Source organism: Equus quagga, chromosome 2 (assembly GCF_021613505.1).
Source record: "Equus quagga isolate Etosha38 chromosome 2, UCLA_HA_Equagga_1.0, whole genome shotgun sequence".
Lineage (NCBI taxonomy): Eukaryota > Metazoa > Chordata > Mammalia > Perissodactyla > Equidae > Equus > Equus quagga.
The window spans coordinates 109,692,476-109,705,125 of record NC_060268.1 but is presented as its reverse complement, the minus strand read 5'-3'; the positions used below and the strand labels follow the sequence as shown (position 1 = coordinate 109,705,125).

The 12,650-nt window shown below is 40.4% G+C and overlaps 1 protein-coding gene across 2 annotated transcripts in view; it reads right to left on the bottom strand.

The window, feature by feature from the left end:
* TBCE (tubulin folding cofactor E) overlaps positions 1–11,771 on the bottom strand; it is a 68,601-nt gene extending 56,830 nt beyond the window's left edge. Inside the window, exons 1-2 of one of the 2 annotated variants that reach the window (XM_046652959.1) lie at positions 11,646–11,714; positions 4,929–4,992 (exon numbers count right to left, since the gene is read on the bottom strand). The gene's annotated coding sequence lies outside the window, so the exon portion shown is untranslated. Of the gene's footprint in view, positions 1–4,928; positions 4,993–11,645 lie in introns of both variants that reach the window. The other variant, XM_046652960.1, reaches the window with a different exon arrangement.
* Positions 11,772–12,650: the final 879 nt, after the last annotated feature.

The window sequence follows — 12,650 nt, the reverse complement described above, 5'->3', positions numbered from 1 at the left end:
GTTAATCTCCATAATATATAAAGAACTCACACAACTCAACAACAAAAAATCAAACAACCTAATCACAAAATGGGCAGGGGACATGAATAGACATTTCTCCAAAGAAGATATACGGATGGCCAATAGACACATGAAAAGATGCTCATCATCACTAATCATCAGGGAAATGCAAACCAAAAACTATACTAAGATATCACCTTACACCTGTTAGAATGGCAAAAATATCCAAAACCAAGAGTGACAAATGTTGGAGAGGCTGTGGAGAAAAAGGAACCCTCACACACTATTGGTGGGAATGCAAACTGGTGCAGCCACTATGGAAAACAGTATGGAGATTCCTCAAAAAGTTAAAAATAGAAATACTTTATGACCCAGCCATCCCACTACTGGGTATCTATCCTAAGAACCTGAAACCAGCAATTCCAAAAATCCCATGCACCCCTATGTTCATCTCAGCATTATTCACAATAGACAAGTCATGGAACCAACCTAAGTGCCCAGCAACTGATGATGGGATAAAGAAGATATGGTATATATATACAATGAAATACTACTCAGCCACAAAAAAGGACAAAGTCGTCCCATTCACAACAACATGGATAGACCTTGAGGGTATTATGTTGAGTGAAATAAGCCAGACAGAGAAAGACGAACTCTGTATGACTCCACTCATAGGTGGTAGTTAACATATAGACAAAGAGAACTGATCGGTGGTTACCAGGGAAAAGGGGGGGTGAGGGGAGGGCACTAGGGGTGAAGTGGTGTACCTACAACATGACTAATAATGATGTACAACTGTAATTTCACAAGGTTGTTAACTATCATAATCTTAAAAAAAAAAAAAAAAACAACTTTGTGTTCCTTCTGCTAGCACAGTATGGTTTACCGCCATACCCGCATCTTTGTCTAAATGTAACTTAGTTTCCATTATAAAAAGTTATCAATGTTACAGTGCAAAGATTTTTGAAATGACCACAAGTTACAGAACTACTGAACAAAGTTCTATTTTAATAATATTACCATATAATGTGTATAAAATAAGAAAACTGTATACTGCTAATCATACCTTCTTGGGTTAAAATCACATTCTTGATTACTCGTAAGTTCTACTAACATGTGGATGGCTGAGGTCTCTAGTATTATTACTTCTCCACCTTTATGTTATCCTTTTTTAAAGAAATAGTAGACATTTCCTCTATTACTGGAGTTGTCTGTGTCACATTTGACCTCCTATTCCCATACAACAGAATAATTTGAACATTTTTCTCTCTTCTCAAACTTCAGTATTGGGTTCTTTCAATCAGGGTCTCTAGTGTCTCATAAAAACATTTTTCCCAATTTTTGTGAGAAGAACCCTATTTCAAAATGGGGCTGAATTTTGACGATTTACATATGGGAGGACAGGGCAGTCAGGAAGGGGCCAAGATCCAGATCTAAACCTACCCAGAAGGATTAAAAAGCAAAAGAGAAATCATCCCAGACTCTAAACTTGGTGGGAAAAATCAGAGTTCAGATGACTTGAGGGTAAAATCAACAGGCTGGTAGAGGCAGGCATGGGGAAGCGATGTGCTGGTCAGCTCAGATACAGCAGCAGCTAAGAGGTCTGGTCAATCGGTAGGGCCCTACTCACAGGCCTGTGTTCAGATGCACAGTTCTAGTCCCTGAGGAGAGAAACTAGTAAGATCACTGTAGAGTTTCAGTCCTACAAGAAGTTAAAGCAGTAGGCCGGATCTTGGTTCCATGAACTAGAGTGCATGGGGGTCACCCAAACCCAGAAACTTACAACCAGCTCAGTCCAAAGGGTACCACCTTGTAGACCAGGCTAACAGTGAGAACAACTTAGTGAGAAGAACAGGGCAGTGGTCAACTGCTGAGTAGGGAAACCAGTGGCACAACAGCAGAAATGAGGAATGAAGACACTAGGATCATTTTCATTATTCCTTCAATATGTCTTAGCAATTCATGAATTTTAACGTCCTTCACGTACTTGATCCTACTTGATCTCTAGTAGCCATTCTTTTCATTCTCACAAGTATGCTGTGCCCACAGGGCCTGAGATCACTAGGTATAAGGTATCTAAGGTCAGCAATTAATTGGCTCCACATCAAGTCAATGTTTTTGATGATCCTGCTAGTCTCTTAATTCTTCTCATAATCTGTTTTTTGATTCTGTGATCTTCTGTGAGGATTAGGAACTGGATCCTTGTCTTAGTTACCTATGCCTTGGTTCCAAAGCATTTACTCTCTCCCTGTGGCCAGTCACCCAATGAGTTGGTTTCCTGTTGTCAGACCCACTTGATGCCAGTTACTGGCCCACCCTGGACCGCCACTGCCTGTTGCCAACACCACCACTTTGATCACCCCCAACCCAGACCCTCCCCCCATTTTAGTGTCTAGTCAAATTGTCCTGAAGTCAGCTGCTCACCTAGTTAGATTTTCTCTAGTTTCCTGCACTGGGCCTTCTCCTAATTGCCTAAACGTGAGTGCATGTCACTGTTCCTTGGTTAGGTTCACCCAGGTGCCAACCAAGGCTCGGTTAGGATGAATGACTTTTATTTAAATACACATGCTCACTTCCTAATGGAGATAGCCCATTTAATTTTGCAGTGACTCTGTTAGATAACAGTTCTTTAAAAAGAGATGAGGGGCCGGCCCCGGGGCTGAGTGGTTAAGTTCGTGCGCTCCGCTGCAGCCGGCCCGGTGTTTCGTCGGTTCAAATCCTGGGCGCGGACACGGCACTGCTCATTGAGCCACGTTGAGGCAGTGTCCCACATGACACAACTAGAAGGACCCACAACGAAGAATATACAACTATGTACCAGGGGGCTTTGGGGAGAAAAAGGAAAAAAATAAAATAAAATCTGTAAAAAAAAAAGAAAAGAGAGAGAGAGAGATGAAATATACCTCTCTATCGTTTCCACCCCCTGATTTTAGTACTGACCTCCACAGCTATAGAGAATCAAACTACTCTCCTTCCAGGGTGACATCTAAATGTTTGAAGGTCACCATTATGTTATTATATCTCCTTTCTCCTCTTCCTGTCCCCACCTCTCAACATCTTTACCAGGGTACACATTCCCAGCTCCTTAAAGCATCCTCATGTGAATTCCAAGTTCTCCCTCATAATTCATTTACTGATTCTTTTCTTAAAATACAATACCTAAAACTGAAAACCACATTCCAAATGTGACGTGACCTGTGTGTGGGTTCAATGGTCTGAACATCATTCATCTAATAATGTAGCCTAATATTACAGTCACCTTTCCCCCTTTTCATGGGAAAGACTATTGCTTACTATTAAGATTACAATGAAATAAATTCCACAGCCATTTTTATGTTACTATCACCTTCTAATCATAAAATTAAAATGTTTAAATTTCAATATATTACCCTAAAAAATAGTTTTCACTAGTTTCAAATGCCCTTTCAATTTTCATTAACATGTAAATAGAATTTTATTACAAGTGAGATAGATATACAATTTCTGTTCTATTTCTTTTATTACCTTTCTGTAAACATTTTCTATACAGCCACAGAATCATCATATTAATCACTTTAATGTTGACATGTAGATACTACAATTTACTTACTCATTTCTCTATTGGTGTGTTTACTTTGTTTACTATCCCAAAGAAAACATCTAAAAACATTTTTCATTTTTAAATTACTACTGTGCTTTGAAGTATTTCCTTGGGAAAAATTCTTGAGAAAATTATTTAAAGTAAATAAATATGTTTAAAAGTCTAGAAAGCAATGGACAAACTGTCCACCAAAAAAAAAAGAAAAAGAAAGCTAGGGGCCAGCCCGGTGGTGCAGCAATTAAGTTCACATGTTCTGCTTTGGTGGCCCAGGGTTCACCAGTTCGAATCCCAGGTGTGGACATGGCATCGCTTGGCAAGCCATGCTGTGGTAGACGTCCCACATATAAAGTAGAGGAAGATGGGCACAGATGTCAGCTCAGGGACAGTCTTCCTCAGCAAAAAGAGGAGGATTGGCCACAGATGTTAGCTTAGGGCAAATCTTCCTCAAAAAATAAAATAAAATAAAAAGTTAATTATTGACACTGACACCAAGAGAAAATCTACTTATTTGTTTCTACAAAGTCTTGTGAATTCCCATCAAAAACTTTCAAATCAGATCTTCTGTATCCTGTACTTGTACAACTAATTTTTGCAGCAGGAATTAATACATTATAATATTATGTATAAATAGACAACTTCACATTTATATATATTAAACATCTAATAATCCACCACATTAACTATCTCTCTCAGCCTTATCTTGTGCAATTTTTATAAGAACGAAGGCAAAAAAAGAATTACAAGACCCCAACCAAAGACAAAACCCATACAAACCGCGGGTAAACCTTTTTAATTACAAGTCCTCCTGTTCCCAGCTCACATTCAAGAATATCACGAACTTTGTGAAACTCTTCACTGAAATTAAAATACACGGTCAGTCGGGGAACAAGCTCCGTCAACCAGACAGAGTAGGAACGGCAAGGGAAGGGACACTGTCACTTTTTAACCCAAACTTCTGAGTTGAGTGAATATTTTTGAAACAAGTAGTTGCTATATTTTCTATTAATAATAATGAGGAGGAGGAAAAAGAGAAGGATGATGAAAACTGGGAGGAAATAATGCACTCTTTTCTACAAATTTCCCTAGCTTGCCAGGGAATCACAATCTAAACCAAAAAATGAGGTAAATTTAGCAAGACTCACTACACTCTTCCTCGTTCCTCAGGATTACTACTTCTTTAAAGGTTCACAGAATATCTTTCCTAGAAACTATAACTCCCCCCTTCATTACTCCTCAAAGAATATAGACAGGAATTTCTGCAATCATATTTGCCAGTTCTTTCATAAATTACCAGATGTAATTTCTTTTGGAACAGAGACTAAATCAAAATGACCAAATATTATCCTACCTCTTTTTATCTTCAACATGCCTTTAACGAGATTTTTTTTTTTTTGGACAAGTCAGGAATCATTCTGCATAAAAATAACAAAAGATAAAAAACTGAATCAATCTGCCATTTTTCTGTCATCTCTTATACTACATTAAATATAATTTAAAAGATGAAGCAAAGGCAAAATATTAACAATTATTAAATAAAGGCAATGAGTATATGAGTGTTCATTATACTTTTCTTTCCATTTTTCTATGTTTAATAACGTTCAGGATTTATGCGGCTGGCCCAGTGGCATAGCAGTTTAAGTTTATGCACTTTGTGGCCCAGCATTCGCGGGTTCAGATCCCAGTCTCAGACCTGCACAGTGCTGATCACGCCATGCTGTGGTGGCATCCCATATACAAAATAGAGGAAGACTGGCACAGATGTTAGCTCAAGGACAATCTTCCTCAAGCAAAAAGAGGACGACTGGCAACAGATGTCAGCTCAGGGCCAATCTTCCTCACACACACGCACACACACACTATATATATATATACACACACACACTTTCCTAATGCCCAAGGAAGCAGTTTGGTTATATTCAACATTTTATTCATTTAGGAAAACTCTCAAAAATCACAGAGTTTCTTTTCCCACAATACTTCAGGTTCTTCCACTTCACTTGTTTCTTCCTCCTTGTTGATAAGAATTCAAACCCAAGGAATGTTTCCTCTCATTTTGTTTCTTCCAGGGAACTTACATGGCCCAAAAAGATATATATATAGGGGTCTGGCCCTGTGGCCGAGTGGTTAGGTTCGCATGCTCCGCTGCAGGCGGCCCAGGGTTTCGTCAGTTCGAATCCTGGGCACGGACATGACACTGCTCGTCGGGCCACGCTGAGGCGGCATCCCACATGCCACAACTGGAAGGACCCACAACTAAGAATATACAACTACGTACCGGGGGTCTTTGGAGAGAAAAAGGAAAAAAAAAAAAAAAAAATATATATATATATATATATATAAAAATCAGGTCTTTTCCTGAGAAACGAACAGGCTTCTTAGCAGAATTTAAGATCACAACTCTTATTTTTGTGCCACTATTATAATCTGTATTAGGAGACCAACCACCTTATTCTCTGTCTTACCAAAGGATCTATAGCAAACCCTATAGATCTCTCCTACTTCTTATTCCTTTTGTCACTTGTGTTTTTCACCCAAATGCCACTACTTTGGGCTCCAAACAAGTATACATATTTTCCTGATATACACTCTTTATCTCTCATATCTTGTATTGGATTGTTTTGAAGAAAGACATAATATGTCCACTCCAATGAGGCCATCCCAGCAAATTTCAGTGATACTTATGGTACTGCATTTATCTTCCTGGAATGGAAACTTGAGACCACCAGTTCAGAGACCACACTTTTGCCACAATCTCTCTTCCTAAAATCTTCTGGCTATTTCCTCCAATACTTTGGTTATACATCACACTCTTCCTTCTCAATAGCATACAATTTCAACAGTTTTGTGAGCAATTTTTTTCCTTCTTTATAAAATTTTGGTGTCCATTCTTCTCAGTCAAGTTTTCTTGATTCCTATTGGAAATTATTTTTCCCAATTCCTATGAGAGGCAGAATACTTTAGAATGGAGCTGATCATTACCTGGGAAGACAAGAAAGAAGGAGATGGGCCAGGATCTGAGTTATTATATATGCCTATTAGGAATAAAAGATGGGAGGGGATACATCTCAGTGGTTAACTCATGACCACCAGAAATTCAGACTGGAGGGAGGTCAAGCTTAATATATAGCATCAATGGATTCAAGAAAACATTGATGGCTCTCCCTAAAAGTGGGGAGAGCATAATGGATAGTCCAAGTGGATGTTTCTCAGAAACCTAAAGTCTGCATCTAGGAAGCCTGGTCAAAGAAACACGGTACAAGTCACAAGACTGGGGATCAGGGGCAACTAACAAGAGCAGAGTGGAACTTCATTCTCATCAGGAAGTTGGAGTCTGATTACCTGTACAGAGCCCAGGAGATGTTCTTTACCTGATGTCCAGGAACTCTCAAGGTATCTTCTAATTCAAGATTTTTACGAACTTCTAACTACTACTGAAATAGTTCTCACCTATTTTCTGCCATTTTTAGCCGAGCATCTTCCCTTTTGCGAAGTTCATTCTCTCTGCTTTGTGGGCTGTCACTCACCCACTACAGAAGTGGGGAGTGGACACGTGGCCCAGGACGGCCAATCTGATGACTCCTCACCTCTGTTTCCTTGCAAACAGCAGTTGGTCCATGTGTGAAGATGCTAACCCAAAGAGACCCAATCTTTTAGGAAATACATGGGCTGTTGAAAAGAGGATCCATTTCTCACTTTCCCTAGACCTTAAAACAAAAGGACCACTTAAAACTGGAATAGCTAAAGGATACCTGTGTCACTCTCTGGAAAAAACCTGTCTGAAAATAAGGCCAAACAGGAAAGCAGAGTTGAACCAGCTATGCCTAAAGAGTTTCATTAGCCCGGTTAAATGCATTCCTAATTCCTTCTTTAATTTACATCAAGTTTGAGCTGGGTTTTGTTCTCAGCAACTGAGAAACATATAAAATACATTTCCAAAAAATACATAAAAAGTTAGGTCATATTTGTTCCTATTTAATGTTATATGGAAATGCCCACATATGCATTATATGCAGCCAGTCTACTAGAGAGTAATTCTACCTCTCCCACTATATGCTAGCTATGGCACACTGGGTAATTGAACCTGCGTCTCAGTTTCCTCATCTGTAAAATGTAGATAATATTATGACCTACTTCATAGGGCTGTTGTGAGAACTAAGTGAGTTATTACACGTGGAGGTGCTCGATATATAGTAAACAGTCAAATGTTGGCCACTGAGATCATAAATTAGATTCTATATTTAGATAAAGGAAAAATATTCCATAAATCCAAAGCAATATATTATAAGGTCAGAATGATAGTTGCTGACCTGGGCAAGTTTAATGACAATAAGGCTACAGCTCGCAGTAGGTATGGATTCTAGTATCAGTTACATTTCCTACCTTCTTTAACCAAGAGGTCTAAAAAGATGTCTGATGCACAAGAGAAAAGGTCAAAACACTGCCACTTTGTGAATTAATAATAGATAAAAGATTTTTCAATATGGATTCTATTATCTTTCTAAATCTATTTTCCTAAATCTTTCCCCAACGTTTGTCCAAACTTGCACCAACATAACTGGTATAAGATCTGAAATATCGTTCACACACTGATACCTATCAAATAGAAAACGCAACGCCAACAGGAAACACACTTCACTGAGATTTAGGAGCTCTGGGGAGTAAGGCAGGTTCAGGCACTAACAAGCTGTGAGTCCTCACACTCGTTAATCTTTCTGTCACGAAGAACAGAAGGAAGTAGAAGACATGCCTTTCTAGGCAACTTACAGTCTAACTGGGAGAGACAACTAACAAGAAAAATTAAGACCTAAAATTAGGACTGCAAGGATCAAATCCAGTGATGGAGGAGAACCATGTGGGTTAAGAGAGGGAGAAGGCTTCATGCGGAAACCATGCCCTGGTTAAGCTGTTAGAAATGGGCAGCAGAGAGTAAGAGAACAAACTAACCAGATGGGCAAATACAACAGGTTTTCACTGACTGGAGGTTCCTGCTGGGAACGACATAGAGAATGTGGGAATACCTTTAAACATTTGAGGACAAAAACGTCATTTGCTTTTAAATTACCACCCAAAATGTAACAATTTTCTAGTATCTAGAAGAAATTTAAACAAACCTATCCGCTATCCTTTTTAAAAAAAATTTTTGTGATAAAATACACATAAAAGTTATCATTTAACCCTTTTTAAGTACACAGTTCAGTGGCATTCAATATATTCACATTGTTGTGCAATCACCAAAACTTTTTCATCTGCAAAACTGAAACTCAATATCCATTAAACAATTCCCTAGACCCCTCTCTCCCCAGCCCCTACCTTCCGTTCCTACGAACTTGACTACCTAGAATCTCATATAAGTGCAATCATACAGTGTTTATCTTTCAGTGACTGGCTTATTTCACTTAGCATGATGTCCTGCTGTTCTTTTATGCACTTCATGCCTAATGTCAAAGCCTGTGTCCCAGTTTGTACTACATCCTCACAGTAGTTCCTTCGCCCTCACATACTGAGTCATCTCACATCATTTTTTTTTTTTAAAGATTTTATTTTTCATTTTTCTCCCCAAAGCCCCCTGGTACATAGTTGTATATTTTAGTTGTGGGCCCTTCCAGTTGTGGCATGTGGGATGCCGCCTCAGCCTGGCCTGATGAGTGGTGCCATGTCTATGCCCAGGATCTGAACCTACGAAACCCTGGGCCGAAGTGGAGCACGTGAACTTAACCACTCAGCCACGGGGCCGGCCCCTCACATCATTTTAAGTACCTCTTCCGAAAAGCTTTAGGCATTTCTGAAGAGGCTGCAGGCATGTCTGCTCTCTAAAACACCAATGACTTAAATCTACACCAAACCCAATGACAAAACATCTGAGAGAGAATAAAATAAATTAATGAACCTATAAGTCTGTGCCCTTTCTCTACACACTTTCAAATACCTACCTACCTTTACACTTAATAGTATGTCTATCATATTGTGTTCTAATGGGTTCTCTTGCACATTTTCCAGAAAAATGCTAAGGTAGGGTACTTTTCAAAAAATAAGCTTTTAAGTGCTAAGTATACAATAAATATTCTATTAAGATGTATGATAAACTGACTTTAATAAACCAAAAAGAAAAAAATCAAAACCACCAGAGAATAGTAACAACCACTAATTTTATTTTTGAACATTTATATCTTACAAAAATAATTAAGTATTGAGATGATCCAGGAAGCGTGTTTAAAATCAGTAACTTAAAGGTAAAAAAAAAAGACCATTGTTCTTCATGGTTAAGATTCAATTAAGATTGAACTGGATTCAATTAAGCATGCACAGCAAAATTAAAAATTAAAATTAAAAGGTTAACCACTATACGAACTGAAATAGAGTATATAGAGTAATGTATCTTCCAAACAAGTAGAAGGGAAAAAGTGAAGAGAGAAAACAAAACAAAACCTCAATCCAAAAAAAGAGAGAAAAAAAATCACAGAAATTACAAAGTCTAAGATGGTAGAAAAGCCAAAATCCATTCATTCAACCATTATGTTATGGAGAGCACTAGAGACACAGCAGTAAACAAAACAGAAAAATGTCTGCCCTCATGAAGCTTCTATCCTAGTGGGGGAAGCATAAACCAGATAAAGGAATAAATCACATGGCACGTCCTATGACGATGAGGACAATGAGTGCAATGGAGATGGAAAGGAAGAATATGTCAGGGAAGGCTTAACTGAGGTGGTAATATTCAAAAAACTAAGAGGGAGGTAAAGGATTGAACCATGTGGACATATAGGGGGAGAGCATTTCAGGTAAAGGAACCACAAGTGCAAATATCCTGAGGCTAGGATGTCCTGAGGAGGCACTATAGTAAAGCAAAGGGGAGACTAGCAAGAGACGAGATCATGTTATAAACCAATGCGACCTCAATAAAAGAAAAAGAAAAAAAAAATAGAGATGAGGTCAGAGGTAAAGCAGAACTGGATCACACAGGACCTTGGGGGCCACTCTAAAGACTCTGGCGTTGTGTCTGAGTGAAATGAGTACTCCTTGGAGGAATTTTTGAGAGGAGGGAGATAATCTGATTTTTTTTTTTTAGGAGAATCACTCTAGATGCTGTGATGAAAACAGACAGAAGAAAAAGCAGACTAGATAGGTGGCGACCGCAGTGATCCAGGTGAGTGATGACTCTACCGTGGACAAGCAAGGTGGTGAGAAGCGTGTGGGAGTCTGGATAGATTCTGAAGGCGGAGTCCATAGGATTTACTGATAGATCATATGTGCGATGTGAAAGAGTACATATAATCAAGGACGACTCCAAAGGTTTTGGCCTCAACAACTATCTCAGTAGTGACAATGAATGTAAGTACAACAAACCTCTCGGTCAGAAGGTAGAGACTGTCGACTTGGATTTAAAAAAAAAACCACCCAGCGATATGCTGTTTATAAAAGCACACAGAAAGGTTAAAACTGAACAGATGGGGAAAGTTGAGACAAACATCAAATGACCGCAGCCACGGCTATATTAACGTCAGACAAAAGAGGTCTGCTCTCTTAATCTCTCTCTCCTCCGTCTTTAACAGTTTGGCACTTGTGAACCATGTCCTCCCAACGGGACTGTTGTTTCTCCGGGGACAGGGATGTCACACCCTCATTTGGATCCACCCGCAACTCAGAATAGTCCCCAGTCGGTAGTCAGCACTATGTAAAAATTTTAAATGTTCTCCACCCACTTAACGTTCTGTCTCCTTCATCACAAATGTGAAATGATCTGGAAGGCCAGGGCCGTGTCTCTAACCTGACACCAAGTCGTCGGCCGCCTGTACCAATTTCCCCTCTCCCAAATCGACAAGTCAGTGAGGCTGGTCTGTAAAGGGCAGGGCAAGCTGCCAATCCTGCCCGCCCGGCCGCGCTCCCTTCCAGTCCGCACGTCTGGGTTTGGTCAAAGACGCAGGGGGCAAGCAACGCCCGGCTCTGGCAACCTGGGAAGTTTCCAGCAAAGGAAAAAAAGACCGAGGGCAGTGCAACGAGACGCAGTGGCCACAGCCCAGCCGGGACCGCTCGGACCCCGCAGCTCCCCGGACCCTCCGAAGCTCACCTGCCCCGGGATAGCCGGGATGGTCTAAACCGCGGCCCCCTGCGCGCTCTGTTCCGCAGCGAAGCTTCCGGCTCTGACCGGAAATGCTTCTTTAAGAAGACGGAAAATCCCGCCTCCGCGGGAGTGAGCGACGGCGTTGCGCCTTCGCCGGGTCTGTAGGCGAGTCTCGGCCGGAGGTTTGGTGAGCCTGCCGAAATACGGCCAAGCTCCTCGCCCATTGGCTGCCCAACCGACTGACCCGAAAGCCGGGGTGACAGAAGAAGCCGCTGGACGCCCCTGTTCCGGTTTCTTGTTCTCAGGAAAGCGAGTTACAAGTCCTGTATGAGATTCAGTCCCATGTTTATTGAGAGTCTGCCACGTAGGAGGCATGTGGTGGTCACAGAGAAGAAGAATACAGTGTCGATGCCTCAAAAACTGGGGGAAAAAAAGCTGAAGTATAAGGCGGAAGGAAAGTAAATGCAATAGAAGAAAAATCACAGACGTTAGTCTGTCAGTTTTCTCATGGTTTGTTGTGTGGATCACATGAGATGACGCATAAATAAACGTTTAGCAACGGGGTTGGATACATAATTAAAGCCTACGGTACCTATCGTAGTATTGTCATTGTTGGTAGAAACAAGAGGCCTTTAACCCAACCAGCGGGAAACTGAATAAAACTTCGGGGAGGTAACCTTCACGCTGAATGTTAACGTGGAGCAGAATTTCCATACATAGAGCTACCCCTTGTGAATCTGTAAAAACTGCTTTTGTTGATTAATGAAAGGACACACTGAGAAACGTCGTTCCGTAAGACTTTCAGAAGCTTCGTTGTTCGAAATCCCATCAGTGAGAATGGAACATCCCGCTCCTCCATGGCGGAGCTGAGGCATGTAGGTCCTTTTGACATTTTTCCAGTCCAGGTATAGAGCTTCAGATAAGAGGTTTTCAGATATAACAGTCCACATGTATTTTAACTTGATAGTTTTCAAGGATAAAAGACCTTGGAGTCCGCTTCATAGCCCAGGC